Source organism: Lygodium microphyllum, chromosome 23 (assembly GCF_053477565.2).
Source record: "Lygodium microphyllum isolate KBCC chromosome 23, Lygodium_microphyllum_v1.1.10, whole genome shotgun sequence".
NCBI lineage: Eukaryota > Viridiplantae > Streptophyta > Polypodiopsida > Schizaeales > Lygodiaceae > Lygodium > Lygodium microphyllum.
Genome location: NC_141157.1, coordinates 84,354,941 through 84,367,969, shown reverse-complemented (window position 1 = coordinate 84,367,969; position 13,029 = coordinate 84,354,941).

Sequence of the window (13,029 nt, the reverse complement as noted above, 5' to 3'; positions counted from 1 at the left end):
TATAAACGAGCATCAGCGACTTCCCATTCTCGAATTATGAGGCATGCATATGTGGTTTTATGAGTAAGTGGAATTCTCTCAGTTGTATGATGCATATTGGTTTCCTATGGTTGAAATTAATTTCTAATGTTTGAAAATGATCCATTCTATCAGAAATGTCAACATGAATAGCAAGTCTTAATCATTTATGCATTTGATTTCTCTTAATGCTATAGGTTTAGTATAATCATTTCCTTGGGGGACTCATTTGGTAAGGAATATGCTATCTCCTAGAATGAATATTGTGAAGAGTGGACTTTGTGCATACGTGTTATATATTGAGACAGTGCATCTTGGGGACAATGCTTGGGGTATAGGAGAGCCATAGTGGGACCATAAGAATAAGTTGGGGGATGCTCCCTTTGTTTGTGTTACAAGGTGCTAGCTACCTATATGTTCGAGCAATCCCTTAGCTTGGAGTCAGGAAGGGCATCATATTGGACTATAATCTAGAGATGAAATCTATAAACACATTCTTTCAATAAATGAGTTCATAGTGTCTATACGCTCATGGCTGGGAGGCTGTGGGATTGTTTGCGCGAGTATAGAAGGCCTAGCTAGAGTCCTAGAGCCAGTGTCAAACCCATTTTTAGTCTCGATAGATAGCCTCCAATATATCATGAGAGAGCATTATGTAACTTTGCATGTCCTCTCAATCTCCTCATGCGTTAGGCCTTGCCTATATAGTAATCTCTGTAGCACTACCACCAACCTATCCCTAGCAATTCAATGTCATCCTGGTAATGTAGATCCCAATGAAAAAAATTACACTTAACTCACAATTATATAAAGGATTGTTATGGAATCATGATAGGCATGGTATTTTATTGAAACTCACTATGAACATAATTTGATTTGATTTTATTTTATTGTATATTTTACTTACTTATTGCATGATTTGTGACAAAATATTACGGACTTATGATCATCCCGATATTCTATTAAAACTCACTATTTAAATAAGTTTATTTTATTTTATTCTATTATGAATTTGATCTATTAATTGCATGATTCGTGACTTATCATATGAGTACACATGTGTGACATTGGTCACATTATTTCTCGCAATAAACACAAGGATAGTAATCTGCTTTGTGTTGTGGTTAGTAGATACTTAGACAATGCTAAGTGGAAGAAATATTTTTAAATATGCATGTTAATGCATGAAAATTATATATTATAAAATATTTTGAGATGTATGTTTAAACCTATCAAAATTTTATACCTTATATCATGAGACATTATTGAAAACATTGTGCTGCACAATATGAAAATTTTTTGGAGCATTCATAAGGCAAAGGTTATTGCATGTATATAAGTAAATTCGGTTATTTTAGATGTATTGATTATAGAAATATAAAAATACTAAAATATTATTTTGGATGTAAAGCTATTTAGAATAGGCTATGCTAGATTTAATTTTGCAAAAGCAACTCATGTAAGAAAAGGAAAAGTAAGAAGATAAAAAGATGCCTTTAATGTATTTTGAGCTCAAAAGTAAAATACAATCAATAAATACATGTATGGGGAAGTTTCTCACCCATGCATGGGAAAAGACTATATCCAATCTTGTGTCATGTAATATTTGTGGTTTTTTCTTCTCTCTTAAAATTTTTTCATCTTCTATTTTCTTTCAATTTCAAGCAAGCCTACATCAAGAGTAAACAATATGCTAGTAGATTTTCCTTTTGCAAAAATAAGTCCGCAATCATTCCTAGGGGTCTTTACATAACAACCATCATATGTAAACTAAACCTACAATTCCTATTGTAGCATTTGTTGACCAATAGAAACCAAGTTCTTACTTATATCTACTACATGCAACACATCAATGAGATACTTTATTTTACCACGTTGTATACTCAAGGGAACATTTCCAATATAAGTAATGGGATGGATTGTATCATCCCCCATCTTCACATTGCTTCGGACACTCTAGATTGTGCATCTCTCTAAACCCCTCTCCACAAGAAGTCATGTGGTTAGAGGTATGTGAGTTTACATACCATATATCATTCTTAGATGAATCACTAGTTGTCAGACTATTTGTAAAATGTTGTATGACAAAGGAATACTCATTTGTGTCATCATTTTTTTAACGATGGTGAAAACATTATTACCTTGTTTCTTTTTTTCATTTCTAATTTCAATATTATTTTTGAAATAAATACTAGAAATGTAACATTTCTCATCACAATGCCAACATTCCCTATTATCCATAGAATTCTACTATTGGTAGCTAATTTGTAGCTTACCATATTTGGCTCCCTCTTTGTTCGGATTGTACTTCTACATTTTGTTGTGCACTATAACTTTGAGCATGACTACCACCTTGGCTTGAGCTAGGATCTCCCCCTCTACTAGATGACAATTTACTTGAGGGACTAACATGTCTCCTTCAATGTAGTTTCAAAAACCTTTGCCCTTCAAGAAAACTATCATTCTAAACTTCCATGCAAGATAATAATTATTATCAAGCTTATACTTACTAACATTCTAGCTAAAAATTTCAGACATTTTGATAAGACAAGCAACCGTCCAAAATCTACAATCTACAACCAAGTATACAAGGTGCACTATAGCCAAAACATGCACTTTTTTTCAATGACTACACAAGAATTACAATTTGCAATTTCTATGCAAATGCCCTTTGTGTCTATAATCTAGCACATACAAAAGCATTACCAATCCTAAATCTCTAACCTTTGCACCTGTATAGGGCAAACTGAGTAAAATCTAGGGTATATCTATAAACTGCGTTTGAGGAACTTATAGGACTAGAATGGAGGCCAAAACAACCTAAGATAGCAAAACTCACTATGGATAAGCTCTTTGCACAGAAATTAAAAAGGGATTATCTTATACATTACTCTTAGAGCTCAACAAGTTTAATTATAATTGGAGACTCATTACCATAGGTGGACCGGATACCAACATTTAAAGTGACAGAATTTGTCATGGAAAAATTGCCCCCATTGTTGCTATTTGCATTTGTATTTCCATCAATATCTACGTTGGTATATGCGTCACTTGTGAATCTTGAAAAAATATTGAAAGATATTGATAAAAATAGTGATAGCTATAGTAAATTTGTGATGCTAATAGGCGATGCAAATACTGATACTTAGATGTTTTATAAAAATTGGGTGGTCCAGTATACGGCCTTGCTACCCTTCAAGCCACGTGAGCTAAATATTCTTCCATAATTCATTCATAGTCTAACATATAGCTAAGTTCTAAAAAATTTATATCATGAATCACCAAAAACAAGGAATCCATTGATTAAATATATAAACAAGTACAATGATAACAAGAGGTCAATAGTATTACATTGAATGACATGTAAGAAGAGCAACTATAGGAAATTTTGATTATAAAACTCGCAACTTTTAATAGAGTGCTACAACAAAGAAAATGATAGCATTATTGGAATTAGATTATTACAATTATGCGCAACACATAAAATAAGAAAGTCAGCATAACTAATGTAGAACTTATAAAATCAACCTAATAGGTCTTGTAGGCACCACTTCCTAAATAATGCATGACTCTTGTCTCTTCCACTACAAGAATATAGGAGTATAGCGATGGCTATTTCCAACGCAAATTAGCAGCGCTGCTATTTACATTGCAAATAGTGCTCAGGCGAAAAAAAGCAAGCTGAAACCCAAGCGCGACATTTTGTGCGAAAGAGTGAAAGAGGGAGTGAAAGGGAGAGCGAACTGCATCTTGCGTTTGAGATGGAGAGGGAGAGAGAGAGAGAAAGAGGGAGAAGGAGAGCTTCTCAACACCGCTGCCGCCATTTGCAAAGAAGAGGAAGAAGTGCACGGAGGGCGAACTGGAGCCACCGTCGCAAAGAGCAGCTGCTGAATCCAGCCTGGGGCCTTTGCGATGAGTGCATTGTTCCGCCTTGGTTTTTTTTTGTTTTTTATCCTTTTCTTTTGATTGTTTTTGTTAAAAATGATGTGTACTAAGAGAGAAAGAGAGAAAATAAGAGAGGGAGAGAAAATATCAAAGAAAATGTTCATTTTTCAAGAAAAATATTGATTATCTAGGCTCCATTATCTCAAAGGAAGGGATTTCAGTCGATCCAACTAAGGTGCAAGATGTTCAAGAGTGGTCAACTCTCCAAAACGTCCAAGAAAGCAAAGAATTCCTATGATGTACAAGGTAGTACCAAATCTTTATTAAGGACTATGCCCTAATTGCTACACCAATTTGCTAAGCTACTCAAGAAAAAAACTAGAATGGTGTGGATAACCAAAGAACAATAAAACTTTGATAAGCTAAAAGAATGCCTCAACACCACTACTAGAGAGAGAGAGAGAGAGAGAGAGAGAGAGAGAGAGAGAGGTTTTGTTAAAGGTGTACACAAAGGAAAAAATGTGGCGAGGTCTGGTGCAATACCACAGGACTCCGACATAGGTTAGCTCCTCCCTCATCCCCATGCATATCATATTAGACTTAACATACTGTACGCCCGTCGTGTGGAGATTTTACATACGTTAATTTTGTTGAGTTACAAGAGAAGAAATCCCTTCTCAAATAATTTAAGAAAGAAAAAAATAATGATAACAAAAACAAATTGTTTGTCGTAACGTGGACCAAATGGAAAACGATGAAGGCCGTGATGTTCAAGATCATGAGGTGTATCTTAATCAGCATGTCCCATGTCCTTGCTCTCAATGTAAGTTGGCAATTAGACAAAAACATCGATTGTCTATAGAACACATATGACGCTTCGACGAGTTTCAATCAGAGATCATTGATCAAGCGATCTCAAAATTTGAGCAAATAGTAAGAAAAGTGTATATCAATCATGCATTGTATTTGCAAACTAATTGAATATCATATACAAAAACATTGGATGTGGCCGGCGAATTTAGTACAGGGAGGTGACGTCTCATCCCAAGAAGGACTGCACCCTTTACGACCAGTTAGAAGAGTTCCTGGGTATGCGATGGATGGAGTGTCTGCGTCAATCCACCACTTGGAAGGTACTAACTAATCTATACTGTCAATACTAAAGGAGACAGGCAACCGTCCAGACTTTCCTACAATCTTGGAGCGTGAGATGGAGGCAATGATCAATGCATTGATGCCCATGGATGCTGAGACATCTGATCTGCTTAGAGAGGAAGCATCCATACCATTATATGATGGGTGCCGAGTATCTCACCTGAAGACACTACTTGTACTCTTAAATGTGCAAGCAAAATACGTATGGAGTGATGGGAGTGTGATCGAGTTGTTCATATACCTTGTACGTATGATTCGTTGATTTATTTTTGGCACTATCATAAAAAACAATAACAATTGTGCTTTTTCAAGGTGTTTTATGATTTGTTTTCAAGTTATTGCAGTATCATATATTATCACTTGTAAATACCATGCTTGAGTCTCGTGATGATGTGCGACATGTTTTACAAAAGCTTGGCATGGACTACAACATCCATGCTTGCATCAATGATTGCATATTGTTTTGAGGAGAATACAAGACTACGGGGACATGTCCAAAGTGTGGTGCTTACATATATCGATAGGACTTGCAAGGGCAAACCATCCCTCAAAAATTCCTTAGACACTTTTCGCTTATCCCCTGCATAAATCACATGTTTTCTACATCCGACATGGCGAGCTTGATAATGTGGCATGCATAGAATAGATCCATAGATGGAGTTCAACAAATATCAATGGATTCACACGCTGTCGTCGTGTTGAGGGTTCATGGCCTACCACCGGGATTTAGAGCAGAAGAAGAGTGTGGGATTCAAGGATTGGAGAAGGAGGAAAGATTGGGGTTTGACAAGATTTGGGTTTTAGAAATGACTTAGTTGAAGAAGAAGATATCAAGCCTTTTCTGTTTATTTAGCATACATGAATGGAATGAATGACTTTGTCTTGATCACATCAAATGCATTTGGAAATAATAAGCCATTACAAAAGGGATAATCTTAGATTTAAACCAAATGCATATTCCAAATGCAAGCTCAAATGGTTTTTATTTCATGTACATGGATGGATAACAACTCCAAGAAACAAGTATTTTGACGGTAGATTCAAGTACATTCAAGGCATAGTTCAAAAGCTCATGAAATGCATTGATAAAGCATAAATTTAACTTCAGCCCTATTTTAAAATAGTAATTTCCTGCCCATAATCAAGCTCCAAAATTGTACATAATCTCAAGAATAAGCTCCTCTAATCATTCACAACTAAAGCCCTGATGTTAAGAGGTCAATTTCCTCTATTACAACCACATAGATCACTTGTTTACTCATCAAAATGGACAAGAACAGTGGGCTGCCTTGTTTATGACTGGTTTTTTTAGCCCATAACAGCCCATACACCTTCAAAATCCTCCCCTTTTCTTGCCCCAAAGTCACTCAAGTACTTGGGTACAAAACGGGCTTCATTGGACCATGAATAAGGTTAAAAAAAAGAGAGAAGACGTACATAAGAGCAGGTTGAATACTTTTTTTCAGGTTTTCCCCTTTCATGGGCTGTCAAACCATTCATTTTCATCATACCAAATGGACGGGTAAGAAGAGCTCTCACCTTCCTTGTTTGTAACTCCTTCTTCAACTCCAGTTTGTCTTGAGTTTGCATGCTTTGGAGCATGCACCATAGCCCACAGCTCCTTCTCCAGTTGCTACAGGTATGCAAGCCCACTTTTTGCACCAAAAAATGCCAGCTGCATCCTACTCATCTCCCACTTATCTTTTTGACCACTTAGGTCACTTATAGGTCATTTTAGTCCATTATTTTAGGTCCCCCATGAACCTAGTGGACTTTTGGCACTTTTCTTGATTTCTAACCAAATTTTTCACTTGAACCAATGTGGCTTAGTTGAAAATTGTATGGCAAATACAAAAGAACTTATGTAACTAAGTGATATCTAAGTTGGTTGTTGGGTAACAATGACTGAGTTATATATGAAAGTTCCTCATATAAATCCTAGTAAAGTTCTTCTGTGTTCATAAGAATTCCATGATTTATATTATGAATAATAAACTTTCTGACAACGCATGGAGCCACATTGACTCTACCTTTCCAGGCTTTGCCTGAGAGCTAAGGAATATTCGGCTCAGTATTGTTAGGGATGGCGTGAACCCATTCGGTCTGCGCTCAACTTCTTACAGTGTGTGGCATGTAGTCCTTGTCAACTACAACATCCCTCCATGACTTTCTACGAAGAAAGGACACCTCATCCTTAGCTTGCTCATTCCCGATCGCTACAAAGTCAAAACTATGGACGTGTATCTTCATCCATTAGTCGATGAGCTTAAGATTTTGTGGGAGGAGGGGGTCACCGTGCAAGATATGAGTAAGCATGATGGTCAACGGTCTGCCAATATTCGAGCCATTCTCATGTGGACCATGCACAACTTTTTGGGATTCTGAGAGTGCTTAGCTCATTCATGTTTGTATTCACTGGATAGAGGTGTTGGGACAGGTCTCGTTACCTCAAGTTATCATGCATGTCCATTGTATGGGCCATAGTTAGACACCCGAAGGTCACGAACCATGAAGAAGATGGAATATCAAGGACACGCCAATTTCTTGTCAGAGGGTCATGAACTAAGGGAAGGTTTTCTGGGATGACCTCCAACACGTATGAATGCCCAAAGCCGGTACAAGCTGAAAATGGTCCACATGGAGTCACATCCAAATGGAATGTGACGATTCTCATTTTTCTACAAGTTGCCATATTGGACCCACTTAGAGATCAACCACTTGTTGGATGCCATGCATATTTTCAAGAATCTGGGCAGCTTACTATGGGACCACATCACAAGAAAGAGAGACACTGCAAGGGCACGAATGGATTTGAAGGAGGTAGGCAAGATGGAGGTGCTTTAGCTGCAATCGAGCACTGATGGTTGCTTGTAGCTACCTCACGCTCCTTAGCTTTTGTCCACTAAAGAAGAGTGCATTGTGAAGCAAATTATCAAGTTTAATGGGTGTGATGCGTTCTCTCTGGTCCACATATTTTAAAGACGACCAATTATCAGGGCTAAAATCCCATGATTGGTATAATATATGTCAGGTTTGTACTACGAATGGAATGTAACTGGCATGCATATTTTGCTATTTGGAGTGTTATCGTTGTTTGTAATGCCTCTTCATTTATGGCAGTTTGTACTACCGATCGCGATCGCAGGATGCCTTACTCCTGAAATACGCCGCGCGATTTATAGGTTGTCAACTTTAGTGCAATGGATCTCATAGAAGGAGACCAAGACATCCTCTATTGAATCCGCAAGGTGGGGAGCAGTGGAGATGGTCTGTCTCTTTGAGAAATACCTGCCCATGAGCATGCTCACAATACAAATCCACATTCTTGTGCATCTTGTAGATGAAGTGGAGATTGCTAGACCTATCCATATGTGATGGATGTTCTCCTTGGAGCGCTTCATGAAGACCCTAAAAGTCTTTATGCAACAACGAGTTCGGTCAGAAGGTAGCATGGCTGAAGGTTGGTTGGTGTTTGAGGCTTTAGTGTATATTTCACAGTGGCTACCAATGGTAGATTCAGACAATAGTATGCTATAGTTGTTAAAGGACGATGATAGACTGACCGGAGATGTTTGGGTTGGAAATGGGGTAGAAAAAAGAATGGATGCTGCAATGGAGGAGAAAGTGAATCGCTTTTGTATGTTGCACCATGCCTCCATGGAGACGTGGCTCGCTAGGTACGAGCAAGCTAGGAAAGATCAGGAAGAAGCATGATCTAAATTTTGACGTAGTATGCGCCATCGACCGATTTGATATCCCGAGGGTATGGAGGAGATGCCGCGGTTTATGTCAACGTGATGGTTGCATGGAGCTTTGACCACAACACCTCGTGAAGGGGCAGAGGTCTCAACTGAGGAGTGGGAATTCTCAAGGGGATGTAGTCCAAAGGTGATGACATGTTTAGGGTTTGTCGTATCTACATTTTATATGCGACAACTAATTGACTGTTTCAATGTACAGTACAAAATATACAATACGATGTAGTCGCGTGGATGGCATTTTCGCATGGAGCAGATTGACAAAATGTGCTCCACAACAGATTGTGGTATCATGGCAAAGTTCGAGCAAGAGAGCCGACGACGAGCAACAAATCCAAACACCATTATAGATGAGATGAAGTATTTTGGAAACTTGCAAAGTATTATCACGGTGGATTACCATAGCTTCTCCATGATTCTATTCAATGTGCAGTGGTTCAAAGTGGTACTTGAAGGAGCTAGAGCAACAGTTCAAGGACGTCCATCTTGATTTCTCGAAATAGATTCTGAAAAAATATGGGCAGATTTGCGAGACATGTTTGTATTGCCGGCCCATTGTGAACACATGCATGAAATCATGTTTTTTTAAATTTTATTACAACATAGTACATGTCACAAAAGTAAAATCTCTCTTGTATGTGATTTTGAATAGGTAATTTTCTATCCAAACCCTCGATAACCTCGATGGTGGTATGTTATACCTTCATCTTCTGGAAGTGCGAGAGTATATGATCAAAGCAATGTTCCCAGCACAGATGAGGACAATATACAAATAGAGGGGTCGATATTGCAAGAGGTAGAGGTCGCCGAAAGCTTGGAGCATGTAGAGGAGCTAGAACTGGGTAACAATGATGAAAGTACAAGAGTCCAAGAATTCTTTGAGAACAAGGTGGACTCATCTTTTTGTGGTGACCTATCTATTGACCTTCCAGTGTATGTAGAGTTGTGTCAGGAGATTGATATGGGACCATAGGTGGGGTATTTCATACTTGGAGCATCCACCTACTCAATTCATTGACGAATCTTATAAGGATACATAAGATATGTGTTTTAAGTAAGATCATTTTTTAAAGATTTATGTTACCGTGCTTTGCTTGATTTATATTGATTATGCTAACATCAATTTTTTTATGTGTAGGTAACCTTTGTGGATATTTAGATCAGCATGATGAGTGGAGGGATGAGCGGCGAGGAGCTATAGGAGAGCTTCACATGTATGTCTCCAGATCAGATGGCTCGATTTAGAGATATGGCAGATTAGGAGCTGTCTCAGAGACACCATCAAGCCGTTCTATTTGATCTACTTTGATGCTTCAATTTCTAGTAGACAAGGTCGACACTCCAGACTTGGGTCGGACGGAGAGAGTGGTTTTTGGGGGATGCTACGGAGACATGGATGTAATGAGCTCGTGGTCGCCTTGGGATACATGTGCTACTCCTCATTCTCATGCAAGTTCAAGAGAGCGTAGCTCAGGTGGTTGTTATGGAGGTACCAATGCAGTGTCTATGTCTCATCGTTCCACTGGAGTTGTGTCACCTATGGGATTTTTCACACCTATGGGGAATTCTACTCTAGTGATTCTAGCTTTTGCTCAGCCATCTACTACAGCAAGTTGCACCCCTTTAGGGTACTACTCCGAGAGATACTATCCCCATAGATACACCACATGTATAGGGGTCTCATGGATATGCCCAGGACCGTGGTCGTAGGTGGGAGAGGACACATCTTAGGCATACCCCAGAGGGGTATGGATACCTTGTAGACATTAGAACAGGAGCCATCATCATGAATGATGAGGGGAGGAGGGCGATGGCTTGTATGCGAGAGTTGGCCAACAAGTTTTTTGGAACGTCTTGGATCATTGGAAGAACATACCGGAGGGGAGCAAGGACTACATAGTGGCATTCTTGCATGAGAAATTTCTGGTATTCGCCGTAGCAGATAGGTTTTCCACAGGCTGGATGATGGAGTGGATGCGTGCGTACATGTCACACAAACGATCGGATGCACGCAAGGCACTTAAGAGTGGGGCCTCAAAGCTCGAGTGGCTAGACATGGATGAGTGGCACTGACTCAGGGAGGAGGCTACAGATTCTTGAAGACGTTGGAGATAGTAGCGCAAGGCGGTGAGGGCACGAATGGAGGTAGGAGTGGTCCATCATCTTGGGAGTGGTGGCCACAGGACTTATCTGGAGGACATTATAAGTTTTTCTTTTGTTCGGCTTGCTTATTTTTTTGCAGTTGTGTTTCTAAAAGTTTTATTTTGTTTTCTTTGTAGCACTCCATTACAAACTGCAATCCCACTAGCCTAGAGACTCGATATGCAGAGAGACACGGTCTCACGGCATTGATCAATCAATTGTATGGATGCGGCGGCCCTGTAAGTCACTAATCTTTCTTGTTCGTAGTTACTAATTTTAATTAAAATGCATTATTGTCTGGTGAATTGATGTGTAGTTGTTTCTTTTCCGTTCGATGCTCCTTTATGGCAAGACAAGCTTTTGGATGGTGAGGATCTATAGCTCGCCCTTAGATTGGTGGAGCGCACATGCTCTTCTTTTTTGGTCATGTGATTTATGTAGGCATTTTTTATGCACTACGTTATTATCATCCTTTATATCTTGCCATGATTGTATCGTCACTTTCATTATGCAATCTTATATTTGTTTTATGTATCAGTCTTATGGATTCAAGTACACGTTACCTTCATTTAGATGAGCATTGTACACATTACTGAAACTCTTTTGTATGGCCCAAATTAAGCACATAGTGTTATTTGTGAGAGGGTAGGGTGCTGCCCTGCCACAATTTTTTTTTCCCTATTACCATCGTTATTAGCATCGCAAATTTATTGCACGCGTCACTATTAGCGTCGCAATGTGCATCGCAAAGCGTTGCTATTTGTGTCGCATATACGATGCTCATAGCGACACAAATAGCAACGTTGATAGCGACGTTGATAGTGATTGTTCTATGGCATCGCTAACATCAACGTTTTTTGTGATGATAGAGGAAATTTTCTTTATGAACATTTTCGTCGCTTTGAACGTCGGTATAAGGCATGTATCTTGTAGTGCTCCAATTGCCCTTGCCATCTCTCACTACTACCATCATCTCCCTAGAGAGTCCATGGCTACTAGTTCTCTCTATCTCTTCTAGTTCTCTTCATTTAGCCACTCTAGCTTCTTTGTGCTACTCTTCACTACCTTCCATGCATTCAACCATTTGTGGGACATGTATGTGTGCATTAGCTCCATTATCCTTCCTCTGAAGAAATGATTGGCCATTGAAGGTACTGAAAAATTCTCATGTAAGGATTTTATGACATAGTCCTTGGTACTCTTAAGTACATTTTTCTGTGATCCAATCCATTGTGCTTCAAAAACTCCTAGCACAACTCTTGTACACACACAATCAATCTATTTTTCACATGATTCATTCATATGACACTAGTGCTCTGCTCCACCAAGTATCTCTAACTTGGTGGGGTACATGTAGTATACATCTTATCCACCTACAACCATGCTATATCTAGTGTGTATATAAGAGTGCACCTGGATGGTTGAGCAAACCCTAACATTACGTGAGTGAAATTGCTTATAAGTGTAGCCATATGGATGGGTGTTGATGTGAGGGGCACATTGAATTGGCATCTTTGCAGTAAGAACCAAAGCAACACTCTCTAGAAGTGTAATGGGCATGAGGAGCATTGACTCCCCTATTGCTAGAGATCTAACATACCAAGGAAGAATGCCCAGAGAAGAAAAATTTGCACTTGATATGTCCATGAAATGTGCATCTAATCTAGCGATATATGCATAAGAATCTCATACAACTCTTCATAATGGATGCTAGAACATTCAATACAAAGGTGAAAGTGAAGCACAATAACAAGTAAGTAATTTTAAAAACATATAATAATTCACTAGTGTAAGCAAATAGTCAATGAATCCATAACTTCATCTAGGCTCAATTGATTCTATGACTCCATAGAAATGTTATCCCAACAATCAAAACTAATTCTCAATTTCAATGAGCCAAGATACATCAAAAGGAAATGCCCAAAGCTAAATCAACCCTTTCACTAAGGACAGTTCTATGGGAAAAATAGAGGGATATTAGCAAAGGGATAAGAAAATGTTGCTATGGATAAAAATTACACAATGGAAGGTAAAATGGAGAATGGAGTGGTCCATGTTACTCTCAATAGGG